The sequence below is a fragment of the Protopterus annectens genome, chromosome 11.part0, assembly GCF_019279795.1.
Source record: "Protopterus annectens isolate FY-2018-M chromosome 11.part0, PAN1.0, whole genome shotgun sequence".
In the NCBI taxonomy this organism is placed as follows: domain Eukaryota; kingdom Metazoa; phylum Chordata; order Ceratodontiformes; family Protopteridae; genus Protopterus; species Protopterus annectens.
Window position 1 is genome coordinate 703,041,604 of NC_056745.1, and position 15,024 is coordinate 703,056,627.

Here is a 15,024-nt window from a genome sequence, read left to right on the forward strand (position 1 = left end):
CAGGTTATAGGTCACATTAAAGGTGTGAAAAGTTTTGAAATGATTTATTGTAGTCTTATTTTTTTAGACCTCACAATCCTGGCATTTTAACAGGGGTGTGTACATATCCACTGTACATCACTTATAATCTTCTGTGCAGTCACTGTCAGTCAAACATTACAAAGCTCATTCAAATCTTGCCTTCCATTAAAACTCATTCCTCCTCCAAAACATTATTCTGCGTGTATTATTCCCATAATTCTCTTTTTTCTTTGTAATTTGTTTCTACCATTTTTTTAAAAAATATCACACTTCCACTTCTTTTATCTCTGTTACTATAGTCACTACTTTTGGTACAGTTTGTTTAGACTGTGATTTCCATTTTCTAATAATTGCTTTTTTGGCAGCTACCAGAAATTCAGCTAGGCCTTATTATGTCTAGGAAATTCTAATTCTGTATCACAGCTCAAAAAACAATTTCCTTACTTACACCAGTTGGCTAACCCATAATTTCTGACAGAGTAGTCTGTAGGAAATAAAGTCTGCCAACTCATTACACTTCCCAGAAATATGTTCTAGTTACCTCTTTTGCCCCTGTCACACCTCCAACATTTGCAATATACCAGAAGAAAACTTCTTTGGAGTCTGTTTGGGGTATACAAAAGGTGCTTCAACAAAGTATTAGTTTAAGGGTGTGCACACTTATGCAACCAGCTTATTCTACATTTTTTTTGTATTTTTTTCCCTAACAGATTTGTTTGTTTTTCAATTGGATTGCACAGGTTATAGGTCACATTAAAGTTTACCTTTCTTTTTAACCCTTACCAAAATCATCCTACATTTCAAATTTAAATACTTCTTTGATGAAGTCCTCCCAGTAGTCTATCATTCCATTATTTCCTTGGCCTTACTTTTGTCTTTTAATAACATATGGTCATATTGCCATTATTTAACCATTGTAATAGGACTTTCATTACCTAATTTCAGCACAAGCCAATTGTTGCCTGAGACATTAATGGTTTATTGTGTATTTCTATAATCTTTGACACCAGATAGGTAGAAATCAGTCATAAATCTGTTCTGTTATTCTGTTAGCCATCCATAACTTGGGCCCAGATGGGTAATCTCATGTGGTGGCATATAATGCTGTCCAACAATCAAATAAAGCAAACTAATTTAGACTCAGTAATTTTATACATTCTGTTATTCCCCTAAGGCAGTCTAACCATCCATGGGTCTGTGACAACACAAACGTCCCCTTTGAGCATTATTGGATACTGTAACCCTTTTGAATACTTCAGCTAGTGAGGCTAGAGGTATAGTGTTATCTGAATCTTAAAATTTCCCAACAGGATCTGGAATTACTTGTACATTATTAAGACTAACACCTGTCTGTAATCATTGTCCATCTAAAAGTTAAGTTATGCCAATCTAATTGATTTATGTGCTAGGGTAATTACCCCCCTTTTTGAGAATTTTGATGCAGCTGGTTATCCACCTTCCTTTTATTTCTTCCAAAACTCCTTCACAAACTTCTTTTCATCTTAGTTTCTTGCAATAATCTTACCTTAGGTCTACTTTTTAACTGAAGTAGCACCACCTTGGCTTTGATGTTTAAAGACACACCTTAAGCGTTCTAATGTAAACAAACAGTAACCACCTATTGCACCTTCGTAGCATACCTAAACCAACATTTTTCTTTAAAGACTCTGTAGCTAGAGGAGTTTCAGTTTTCCATGAGGTAACTTCAGTCTGGCAGCAGTGTTACCCAGTATCCCTGGCTCCATCACTGGTTTCCGTTATAGTTAAGCTAACTTTGGTTCTACATTTTCAGATATCTGTGCCTCTGTTATTCATATCCTTCTGTGCTTTCCTTTCTGATTTCATATTTTCAGGCACCTGCACTACTGGCACTGCTATTAGCACCAGTACAGGTGATAATATTTTCAATGACAACCCATCTAGAATTACATGCCCAAGTATTAGCTATGCCATTATCAGATCATCTTCATGATTTCCAGTACGGGGCCCTTGGACCTGCCATTATACTTTATCACTGTTGCTAGTTGCTTCAGTGCTGCATACAGATGTATTGGCACTTGCTATTCAGTCTACAACTGTCCCTTATGCATCTTTCAGTTTAATTAAAGACATCTGTCTTTAAGATTCCCATCATAAGCAGGCTCAGCCTTTAATTGCTCCTTCTCAAAGATTAGACTGAGGTCCCTGACCCTTCCCCTTTTCAAGAGAATTTTGAAGTCTTTTGATTCTGAATCTACCTTAAAAAGCCAAGGAAGGGTCTAGCAGACAAGAATTTTAGGGCTCTTGTAATATAGATGTCCTTCTCTTCCTATGTTGCAGTATTCTTAGTATGGGATTCCCCACCTCAGGTGACCTAAACGTCAGCTCCTGTACAAAAGCTTAAGCCTGGCTGCTGTAGGTGCGTGGGATGTCACACGTAGGGCTACAAACCAGGGACCTTAAATGTGATGTTTGCACGTACAGACCTCAGAACTTTTCAGCTGCAGTCGACCGTCATATCGATTGCTTCGCTGCTTCACTTGAAGACGTCAAAAGCTAAGTACCCCATTGGGAATTTTGCCTTTGCTGTACTGTACCGTTAGCTGATGTCAGCTAAGAAGGGTAAGTGCTGTTGTGAACGACAGATTTCACATAAGGATAAGCATGGCCACTGCATTTTCTGCCTAGGCCGAGAGTGTGACCGTACTGCTTGCCCTATTTGTCAATCATTTGTACCCAAGAGCCTGCAAAGCCATCTGGCTGCCCTTATTTTATATTTAGAAAACCAGAGACTCAAAAAACTAGCACTAAAGATGGATCCCGAATCGGCTGCTCTGATGGAACCACCATGGTAAAAGGCCAAGGTTTTAAGGCCTAGTTCAACTGCCTCTCTGCAATTGAACACCCCACCAGCTTCAGATTTAGGAGTTGAGGGATATCTGATAGAACTGTCTACTTTGACAGCTCCCCTTGAGGAAGCCGCTTTGGATGTAATGGCCAGCACATCCACGGAGCTAGCTCTGACGTTGGTCCCTACCGATGTTGAGGGGGAGCCAGATATCATCAGACAACCAACCGGGATGCCATTACCTGAAGTCCCTACCCCTTCCCAGGCTCCTGAATCCAGGCCCTCTCCTACGACTACTCCTTTGAAAAGGAAGCAGAAAACCAAACACCAGACTAAACCCTCTGAAGGAGTTCCAGACTGGCAATCATTCACCAGTTCCTTGATGCAGGCTTTCATGGCCCTTAGGCCCACAGCCTCTTCCCCCTCTACCATTCCAGTGTTCACCCCTAGGCATGCCTCAGACACTTCTCTCCCTGTTCCCACTGCTCATGAAGAGGAAGAAGAACAGGAGCCTTAATATTCATCTTCAGATGAGTCAATCTCCTATTCATCCCAAATTGCCTCTCCACTTGAATATTATTCCCCAGATAAAGAATCCATAGAAGGTGACTCTCCATCAGAGGATATCATCTTTGGGGAGACCATCACAAAGATGAAAGAACAGTTTAAATGGGACACTTCCCAAATGACTGAAACTCAAAAAAGATACTTTGAGTTACTCCAAGTGGAATCTGCCATGCCTTCAACCATCCCACCAGTCATCCCTGCCTACCTTGATGCATTCACCTCAGCATCAAAGAACCCAGACTCAAAACCACCTGCCCCTAAGAGACCTGATCTGTCCTATAAAGTTCCAGATGAACAAAAATTCTTGGTAAACCAGGAGTGGCAGAACCTGCTGTGATTGCTGTATCCCCTGACAAGCAATCAAGACTGATTCCATCAGCATCTCTTCTGCATACTGACAAAGATAGTAAAAACATGGACATGATAGGCAAGACTTCAGAGCTATCAGCTATCAACTATCAAACTCATATGATAAAATATGCCTTGAACCTAGTATCACAAGCCTCTGCTCTCCTGGCATCCACCCTGACTGCCCTACTAAAACAGAGATAGCATTCAAACTGTCCCTGGCTTCCCAGGTAGCCAGACATTCTATTAGATGCAGTTATGATGCAGCAGAGGCCTTGGCACAGTCTGCAGCGTCTGCATCAGTATTTCACAAATACTCTTGGCTACGTCTTCAACCATTACCAGAAGATTTTAAGTCAAAAATCCTAGACACTCCGCTAGACCACAACTTCCTGTTTAATAAACAGTCTGCAGACCTCTTCAAAAACCTGCAGGAGAAAAGCAAAGAGCTCCAAGACATCAAGCACCTACTAGTGTCTCCCATTCCTAAATATTGCAGAAATTACCTTGCTAAGACTACCTTTGTCAGGAGGACCCCCTTCTCTGCTACCCCTACCTCTTCCAGGCATAGGAGAGGAACCAGGAGGCAGACTACCTCCAGACCATCTGCCTCACAACCTAGTCAAAGACAGCCCTTTCATGACAGAAGTGGACCCAACAATGTGTGACTGCCTTGCCCACCTACCCTTGTCAGCCAGCCTTTCCCATTGCTTCCCCATTTGGAAAGCCATCACATCAGGCCGCTGGGTGCTGGCAATAATGCAAAATGGATATTTCCTTTTTTAGACGGAAAAGCCCTCTACAAAGAGCATTCCTTTCCCCCCCAAAAAATCAACTGCATCTCATTCCACAGATAATGCAGGACCTTCTGAAACTAGGAACTGTCGAACAGGTCCCTCGAGGACAGAAAGGAAAAGGCTTCTACTCAAGACTATTTCTGGTCCCCAAAAAAGATGGGCCTTGGAGACCAATAGTAGATCTGTCCTTTCTAAACCTATTCCTAAAAGTTCCATCATTCAGAAAGCTATCCCTGCAAACTCTACTCCCACTATTGCCAGCCCAGGCCCTTATGGCCAAACTCAATATAAAGAAAGCATACTTCTATATCACCAGGGGAGTCCCTGGTGGTCTAGTGGTTAGGATTTGGCGCTCTCACCACCGCGGCCTGGGTTCGATTCCCAGTCAGGGAAGCTTCAATGCATTTTTGTTGGGAGGGTGGCCTAATGGTTAAGGTGTTTGCTTTACAAACACAAGGTGCAGGGTTTGAGTCTCACAAGGGATAGTTAGCTAGGCTTAAAATGCCTCGCAAGGGCAGTTAGCCTAGTACTAATCTATGAATCTATAAAACCCGCCCACAAGAAATTCTTGTGTTTCACTGGGTCCTGCTCTCACTTTCAATTTACAGCCTTGCCCTTTGGTTTATCTACTGCACCCAGGGTATTCACAAAATGCCTAGCTCTGGCTATAACCTTTTGCAGAACCAAAGGTGTCCAAATCTCTCCCTACCTAGATGATATCCTCATCCTAGCAGAAAGAGAGGACACCCTAGAAAACCATCTGAGGTTCACTACTTCCCTGCATCAAAGTCTGGGGTTCACCCTCAGCATCCAAAAATCATCCTTAACCCCCCCCCAAGCAGGACAAAATCTTTTTGGGTTACAGGATCAGAACAGACCTGATGCAGGCTTTCCTCCATCAGGACAAAGTTATTTCCCTCTCTACCCACTTCTAAAGCCTATTACAGGTTCAACAGATATCTGCAAGACAATTCTTGCAAATCCTGGGGCTAATGGCAGCTACCATCCCTATGCTTCCTTTAGCCAGAATGCACATGTGAAAACTGCAGTGGTATTTCAAAAATGTGTGGTCACAACACCAACATTCTGTAGAGTGCCAAATTACACTCCTGCCCTGCCTCATATTAGAAAGAAGGTGGTGGATTCAACAAATACTACTGAACCCAGGCCGTCCAGTCCAACCAACCACCCCAACCCAGCACATGCATACAGATGCATCAGACCTAGAATGGGGGCCTACCATGAAAGGCTTCATGGTACAGGAGACCTGGCATCCTATCCCCCAAAAGAAACATATCAGTGTGAGGGAAATGACCGCAGCTCTTCTGGACTTGAAAGCCTTTCACCCTATTCAGCAATGAGGCCCTCTTGAAATCTTCACAGACAACAACAAGGTCATGTGGTATCTCAACAAACAGGGAGGGGACCAAGGCCTACCTCTTCTACCAGATAGCATTACAGATTTGGGACCTTGCCTCCAGAAAGAACTTATCCCCGCAGACAACATGCATCCCTTCCCAGGACAACAAACAAGCGGATATTCTCAACAAAACATCCCTTCTACAACATGAGTGGATGCTGAACAGGGCCATTTTTCTAGACATAGTCCAGCAGTGGGGCAGACCTCAGGTAGATTTGTTTGCCTCCCCCCAGAACAGACAATTAAAGAAATTCTGCACCAAGGATCACTCTCTCCACTTGCCTGGAGGGTAGATGCCTTCAGCATCCCATGGAAGGGGTGGCTTCTATATGCATTTCCACCCTTCTCTCTCATTCAAAAAAGTCCTCCTGAAAATCAGGAAGGACAAACCAAAAATCTTGCTGGTGACTCCCTACTGGCCAAGGCAGCACTGGTTCCCCCTACTTCTCTCATTAGCCATGGGCACTCACCACAAATTACTCTACAAGTTGGACCTACTCACACAACAGAAGGGAACTCTAATTCACCCTCACCAACAGATGTTAGGTCTAACACTCTGGGTGATAAACTGTTAATTCCTTTCAGACACCACTACTCAGAGGACGTGCTTTTAGTCCTGAGGGAGGCCAGGAAACCTACTACAAGGAGATCTTACTTATCAAAATGGGAAGATTCTCCAACTGGTGTGTTCATAAGGACAGGGTTCCCCGTCAGGCAGATCCCCTCCAGTCCTTACTTATGTGTGTGAACTCATTAAGGCTGGTCTTTCGTACTCTTCAGTGAAAGTCCACCTATCAGCAATTTCTGCATTCCTACCATTAGAATCCCCCCCTACTAGCCAGGATAGATGTTAAATTATTCCTAAAAGGGGTCTTACCCATCAGACCACCTAGAAAACCCTTCTCACCCCTTCGGGACCTTAACTTCATCCTGGAAAAGCTCACACTGCCTCCATTTGAACCAGCTAGTACTGCAATGCTCCAAATGTACACCTAGAAGACTGTACTGCTGATGGCCCTTACCTCAGCTAGAAGGGTGTCAGAGTTACAAGCTCTAATGGCCTGCTATCCCTACACTACCTTCCACAAGGATAGGGTGACCCTACATACTAACCCTTCCTTCATGTCTAAGGTGGTCAACGAATTGTCCGTAAACCAATCCATTCACCTGGCCACCTTCTTCTCCTCTCCAGCCAATGTCAGTGAGAGGATACCCCATTCCCTGGATGTGCACAGACAACTAAGGTTTTATTTAGATACAACCAAGTCCATCAGAAAATCAAACCAACTCTTTGTTTCATTCCACCCCAGGGCCCTGGGCAAGGCAGTCTCCAAACCAACCATTTCCTGATGGATTAGAAAAACTATCTGCTTCTTCTACTCCCACCATGACAAGAACCTACCCCAGGGAGTAAGATCTCATTCTGTCAGGGCCATGGCAACCTCTAAAGCCTTCCTCAAAGGCCTAGACTCAGCCTCCATCCTGGAAGCAGCCACCTGGTCCACCATACTCACTTTCACCAGACACTACAAATTGGACCACGTCTCCAGAGCTTGGGCAGGGTTTGCTAGAGCAATCCTGCAGGACTTTGTGAAATCAGCTACCTCTACCTTCGCCCTTCCCTCTAACTAAGCTGTGGTACTCTGCCACACTAAGAATACTGCAACATAGGACTAGAAGGACATTGAATAGTTGTGTAAAGCCTTATCATAACCATAGATGTCCTTCTCTTCCATGTTGCAGTATTCCTTCCCACCCACCTATCCCCATTTTTTACTATTGACCCATCTAAAGGGCACCTTGTGGTACCCTCCCAGACTATAGTCAGACAAGCCAGCATATGGCACTTTGCACCTCTTGTTGACATCCCTTGATACTCTCTACTGGACTGTCCGACTGGGCATTTAAGTTCTAAGGTCTGTGTGTGCAGATGTCACATTTAAGGTCCTTGGTTTGTGGCCCTGCGTGTGATGTCCCATGCACCTGCAGCAGCCAGGCTTAAGCTTTTGTATAAGAGCCGATGCTCGGGTCACCTGAGGTGAGTAATCCCACACTAAGAATACAGCAATATGGAAGAGAAGGACATCTATGGTTATGGTAAGATTTTACACAACTATTCTTTCTTCTTTATTATGAAGGGACTTAGGTTTGCTCAAGTTACAACTGCTGCTCCCCATAAACACATGCATTTTTTGGTCTTAGTTTTTTAGAATGATGTTTCTATATATGACTTAGTGATACAGCCAGTTATTGGCTGGTTTACTTTGAGACTGAGCTGCCTTGGGTCATATGTAATGAAGGAACTTCAATTTAATTACTCAAAACCCTCTTTGTCCTTACAGTAAGACCCTGACATTTTCATTGGACTTCCTTGCCACACATTCTGGGCCAGTATTATGAACTAGCTCCCCACCTCCTCAGCTATTCAAGTAAAGAACAAAAAAAAAAAAACTACACTTCATTGTAATAAACTGATCACTGCATTCTAAGTGATAAGTGATTAGCTAATTACAGTTAGATATATGCCCCCCAGCTCTTCCACTTAAGAGCAAAAAAAAAAAAAAAAAAAAAAAGGAACACTCCTTCTACTGGCACACCAACTAAGTGTCCAGATGCACAACATGCCCCCTTCCTGCTGTCCCAGCCATTCAGGTCCCATTTCTCTGCCCTGCCACCAATCCTCCTTCATTTTATTTTATTTTATTTAAAAAAATAATAATAATGGCTTATTTTAAAACGTAGCAAACTGTTTGCAACAAATGTAGCAAACAGTTGCTACAGTTTATACCATACCTACTCAGGGAGCTATGGCACTCATGTTTTAGTTTAAAAAAAATCTTCTTTTTAAATTGAGGCTTGCTACAAATGTATCTACCAGCTGCTGCAGTTTATACTCTGCCTGCACAGAGTGCTATGGTGCTTATGTTTTAATTAAAAATAAAATTCTTCTTTTTAAACTATAGCAAACTGCTTTCTGCAGATGTAGCAAACAATTTCTACAGAGTTCAGGTTTTAGTTAAAAAACATTTTTTTTTTTTTTTACTTTGAAACTGTAGCAAGCTGCTTGTTAGAATGTAGGAAGCAGTTGCTATAGTTTAGGCCACACACGGAGTGCTACAGCCCTCAGATTTGACTGCAGAAGCTGGCATTACATGAAAGAGAGATTGGGATCAGCTGATTGTGCTCCAACACTTTATGTGTGTGGCAGTTGTCCCTCTCACCCCACCCTAGCTATGCTATCAATGTTTAGTTCATTTGTTTAACGTAAACTCTGGTGTGGTTTGTTTGAAGGCTAGAACAGAAGTGATGTCACATCACATTTTCTGCTTGATGGTAGACTTCATCTGTTGGACCATTACTCTTCCAAGTGGAGGTCTCCAGGAAGAAATGCTTTAGTTATCCTGGCCCAGGGAGGTTTCTGTTATGGTAAACCAACTAGCTTCTTTCTTTTGGGTAGCTAAGAACTGTGCAAGGAAGCTAGCCTTGATCCAGCTATGTCTACTGCTTGTCTTCCTGCTTCTCTTATAATAGCAACACATGACAGATTTACTGATCAGTCAATCACAACTGATCAATGGTATAGATTTCTCTTAACTATACATACACAAAACAGATTTTTTGCAGAGGGAAGATCCCCACTCATCACGTGGGAGTCATCACCCCCATACACTCTTAATTATACTATTTGCATGGTTGGACAATATTGGAATAAGGAGAAAAAATCCTCCAAACAGTGCACTGCATTCTTATATACCTTAATTCTGCATACTGTAAGTGATGATATATCATGCATTTATAAACTGCATTTATAAATGTAAGCAATGTTTATAAATGTAAGTAATGTACAAATGTATTGTGTCTACTTGCTACTGTACTATGTACAACTCAGTGTATTCTTTAGTGTCTGTATAATTTTCTCTTTGTGTCTTCCACCATGGTGCTTGAGTTGTGCCTGAAAAAGGTCTGTTGGCAAGCCCACTTAGCCAGTTATCAAATTGAAATAAATAAAAAGATAAGTAAATGAATAAACAAAGAAATAATGTAAAATACATAGAGCAGGGTCACATTTCATCAGAAGGAACATTGAAAAGCTTAAAGGAGATATGAGCAAATTTAACATCAAGAAGATTTAGTTGTGAATGTAGACCTTGACCAGATTTCCTTCAATGACTCACAGGGAAGCCATATTTCCCATCAGACTTTCTAGGAGGTGCAACAGCCAAGTGGAGGATACTGTCAGCTGCAGCTGGGAAGCATTATTTATGCTTGTTGATACTGATTTCACTTAATTGATTTCAGGCATGTGTCAAACTAAATGTGGGTTCTATCCTGATTGGTTATGTCCTGTCTACTTGTCTAAATGTCTGTCTGTCTGGATGCTAGATCATATAGGTTCATAGGTTCATAGATTAGTACTCATTTTAAGCCTAGCCAATTATCCCTTGTGAGATTCAAACCCTGCACCTTGTGTTTGTAAGGCAAACACCTTAACCATTAGGCCACCCACCCTCCCTTATCTACTATACCAGATCATCATTTCTTCTCTAGAATCAGGGTTTGATATTGACGGACATTTTGGTAACAACTCTTGTCATAAAAAGAAAAAAAAAACACTTGGATCCTGATTAGATAACTGTTAGTAGTTTTGAACCTTTTGTTAATTACTAAGGTTCTATGTTAATTAGGTGTACCTAGAGTGTTCTCTGAGGGAACACGACAGCTATGATCTTTTTCTGTGTTGATTTTGAACATGACACCATACTTGAACAGGTCTTATTAGGGTCTCATCAATTTCCAAATGACACAAGATCAGTGCAGCTATATGATTTTATTTTTGCTTATGCTGTCATTGCCTTCAGGATACACTTGTAACATTTCAGATTCTGTCATGTTGTCTCAAGCATGTCCTGAAATGGTTTGCCTTGTTTCTTTCTGTTGGATCACAAAGAGTAGATGTTCTTCGTGTTTCAAAGAGTAGATGTTCTTCGTGTTTCACTGTTGCAGTCATTACATTTGGGTAATCTGCTGGCAGGTTTCCCTCAGTCGGCCTGATTAACAGAGTCTTGGGTCCTGCGTCGGTTGCTGTCCCTTCTTCCATGACGTCAGGTCATCAGGGGTATAAAACATGCAGCCAACGCCATTACATCAGTCTGTCTTGCCGCACGGTGCCCGAAGCAGAAGCATTTCGCAAGTGCCGGTCGGCCGACTCCTGATGTTTTTGTTTTCGAGTTTCAGAACTGAATTATTCAACTAAAAAGCTAAGTACCCTGTTGGGGAAACTTTTTCTTGCTCCTTACCGATGTCAGTAAAAGTTAATAATTGTATTACTTGTGGGAAGCAAATACCGCCTAAGGATTTCCATTTGTACTGTATTCCTTGCTTAGGCCCTGACCACGACGTACCTTGTTGTCAGTTTTGTGCTTTATTTAATCAGCGCACTATCCGTCGTTGGTACATTTTTGCTTCTAAATATTTTGGTTCTCGGTTTAATTATCCAGAAATGACATTGGTTAGCAATCCGACTACCAGAATACCGAAAAAACGCAAAGAAAAAGACAGAGACAGGCCGTTGAGGTCCAAAACTGCTGACGACGCTTCTCCTAAGCCAGTCGCCAGTTCGCCGGTACTCAGTGAGGTGCTTTCGCAGCCCCTGATACCTGCTACTTCTGATTAACAGGCCTCTACTGAGACCCATTCGGAGTCTGGTATGCTGCGAGATGCGTCAGTTATGGAACCCTCGGATGTCTCTACCTTGGATGGGTCCGGAGCCACTGTGCAGGCACCGGCTTCTGAGGGTGTATTCAGGCCTACAGATTTGTATATTAAACCGACACCATCTTCAATATTAAGGCCAAAATCTCGCTCTATGTCTAAAAAAATGACGCCCAGGCCGCATGTTCAGGCCCCTATGCCTAAAAAAACAAATGATCAAAATGGCTGAATTTAATTACTTTAATCAGGGGTAGTCAACTCCCCCCTTCTAAGAGGCCTAGGGCTGAACTTGACTATGAATCTTCTGAACAGGACTCCGTTTCTTCTGACTCTTCTAATGAACAGGATTTGTCCATACCTACTTATGAGGATTCTGATGCAGAGGATTCCATTCCTTCTGCTTCTCCCCCTGAGAATTTTTCTTTTGGGGAAACTTTACATACCTTAAGGGAGCATTTCCACTGGGAAAGTCAGGATTTTTCTGAATCCAAAAAGAGGCTTAGGGATTTTCTTTTTCTTCCTCAGCATAGGCCTTTAGCTATACCTCCTGTACTAGACATTGTTGATGATGTGTTTTCAGAATCCAGTATGGCCTCTGATTCTCTGCCTCCGGCCCCTTGTAAGCCAGACAGATACTACAGGGTTCCTGACTCCCACAAATTCCTTTTCAAAAATCCTGTTGTGGACCCTGAAACCATTTCTCAGGGGCCCAAGGGTATTAAGGCTTCTACTGCTAAAAATCTTACCCCTTCTGATAGAGATTCCAGGGCACTGGATAGATAGGGTAAAAAGGTTTATACTTCTGCAACCTTGGCAATCAGGGCTTTAAACTGTCAATTCCATATGCTAAAATATCAGCAGCATATCATGGGACTGCTTAAATAGAAAATTATGTTGATTTCTGACTGTGTGGAAAATAAAGATTTACAGGATTTATTGCATTCAGCTGAACAAGTTGGAAAACATACTTTGCAATGTGGTTTTGATTCTTTGGAGGCCTCTTGCAGGGCTGCCGTAACTGGGTCTGTGCTTAGAAGGCATGCTTGGCTTAAGGAGCAATCTCTGCCTGATCATGTTAAAGCAAAATTGTTGGATGCTCCTTTGCAGCAGGACCATCTGTTTGGCAATATGACTGAAGAAGTTCTAAAAAAGATGGAAGATAAAACTAAATCTATGCAAACTGTGAAAGATTTCTTACAAGTACAACCTCCAAGATTTAGTAGTCACTGGCCTACTAAGAACTGGTCCTTTCCAGTTCCTTCCAGAGCCACTCAAGCCAAACCCAGACATTCCAAAAGCACCATGTTTCAGTCCCAAGGGACTATCAGAACTAAGCAATGGGGGGCCTCCTCTTCCAAATCTGGAAACAACAAGACACCTCCCTATGGTAAACAGTCTCAATGACCTTCCTTTAGAATTACCAAGCACTTACCTTTTAGCCACCCCTTTGGGGAGAAAACTGGCACTTCATGCAAAAAACTGGCAACTTATAACCCAGGACAAATGGGTTTTAAATATAGTGTCCCAGGGATACAGATTTCATTTCCAAACGTTGCCAACTCCAAGCGGATGGCCAGACCTGCCATCAAATCAGTGGGCAGAGGCTCAGAAACAAGTACTTTCCCTCTTAAACATGGGGGCTATTCAACTAGTACCAGAAGAGGAAAAGGGGCAAAGTTTCTATTCCAGACTTTTCCTGTTACCCAGAAAAGACAAATCATGGTGTCCAATTCTGGACCTGTCTACTCTAAACACCTTTCTGGACATTCCAAAATTCAAGATGCTGACTCTTCACCAGTTACTTCCTATGCTAGGCAAAGATGCCTGGTTGGCAACTCTAGATCTAAAAGAGGCTTACCTGCATATCCCAATCAGGGAATCTTGCAGAAGATACCTCCGCTTCAAAGCAGGCTTCTTGCATTATCAGTTCTCTGCACTACCCTTTGGCGTATCTACGGCACCCAGGGTCTTTACAAAGTGCCTGGCACCAGTAATTGCATTTTGCAGGCAAAGAAATATTCAGATATATCCATACCTGGACAATTGTTTAATTCAGGCAGAAGACAAGGCCATTCTTCTAAAACATCTGGCATTTGTAAAAAGGGTTCTAACTTGTCTAGGGTACACCATAAACGAAAAGAATTCACAACTAGTACCCTCTCAAAGAATTACATTCCTGGGTGCAAGCTTGAATACAACTACTCCAGAAAAGCAAATTCAGTTGGTGACTTACTTCAAACAGGTGGCCACAAAACCCCTGCTATCTGCAAGACAAATACTGCAAGCCTTGGTGTTCATGGCCTCCTGCATTCTTCTAATTCCATATGCAAGACTGCATATGAGGAAACTTCAGTGGTACTTAAAAGGTTTATGGAGTCTACATTGTCACAGCCTGGAAACAATGATTCCTATCATACCTTGCCTGCAACTAGAGTTCCTATGGTGGGCAGAGGCCTGCCACCAAAACAAGGGACTGCCATTCACACCATCCCCTGCCCCCCAAACCCTAACTACAGACGCATCAGACTATGCATGGGGGGCTCATCTGGCAGGGAAGTGCATTCAGGCAAATGGAGCCCAAATCAAATGCACCTTCATATCAATCAAAAAGAAATGCTAGCTGTACAGAATGCACTGACAGCCTTCAAGGACTTCCTTCATCCAGGGCAACTAATGGTAAAGACGGACAACACCACAGTTATGTGGTACATAAACAAGCAGGGGGGGTACACATTCCTACCCCCCTCTGCAGACAAGCCATGGTATTGTGGAACACGGCCTTGAGCTGTCAGGTACAACTACAAGCTCAATTCCTGCCAAGAAAGTAGAATATTTTGGCAGATGAACTAAGCAGAAATTTCATGGGCCCACACAAATGAAAACTGGAACCACAGATTTTCAACATGTTGACACGCAAATGGGGAAGCCCAGACATAGATCTCTTTGCCTCACCCCAGAACTACCAGTTGGACAAATGTTGCACAAGAACCCCTCACAAAAAAGCCTGGAAAGTGGATGCTCTATCCGTCTGCTGGGAAAACCTATCAGTCTATGCCTTTTCCCCTCTGCCTTTGCTCTCCAAAGATCTACTAAAAGTCTAACAGGACAAACCAAAAATGATTTTGCCTGCTCCAGACTGGCCTCGCCAACACTGGTACCCATTCCTACTCAGTCTGTCACAAACTTCTCCATGGCACCTGCCTCAGACACCTTCCTTACTGTCTCAGCAGAACAACCAAATTCTGCACCCTCAGCTCCAAACATTGAATCTTGCAGCTTGGCTAATCACTTAAATTCCCCCTTAGCATCCCTCAGCAAACCTGTGATGGATG

At 42.7% G+C, this 15,024-nt stretch overlaps 1 protein-coding gene and 1 non-coding gene across 2 annotated transcripts in view; both read left to right on the forward strand.

Moving 5' to 3' along the window:
• LOC122815565 (protein mono-ADP-ribosyltransferase PARP12-like) overlaps window positions 1-15,024 on the forward strand; it is an 882,722-nt gene that overhangs the window by 266,913 nt on the left and 600,785 nt on the right. The gene's annotated exons all lie outside the window — the stretch shown is intronic.
• Window positions 4,882-4,953, forward strand: TRNAE-CUC. The gene has a single exon. It is a non-coding gene; the product is annotated as a tRNA-Glu (tRNA).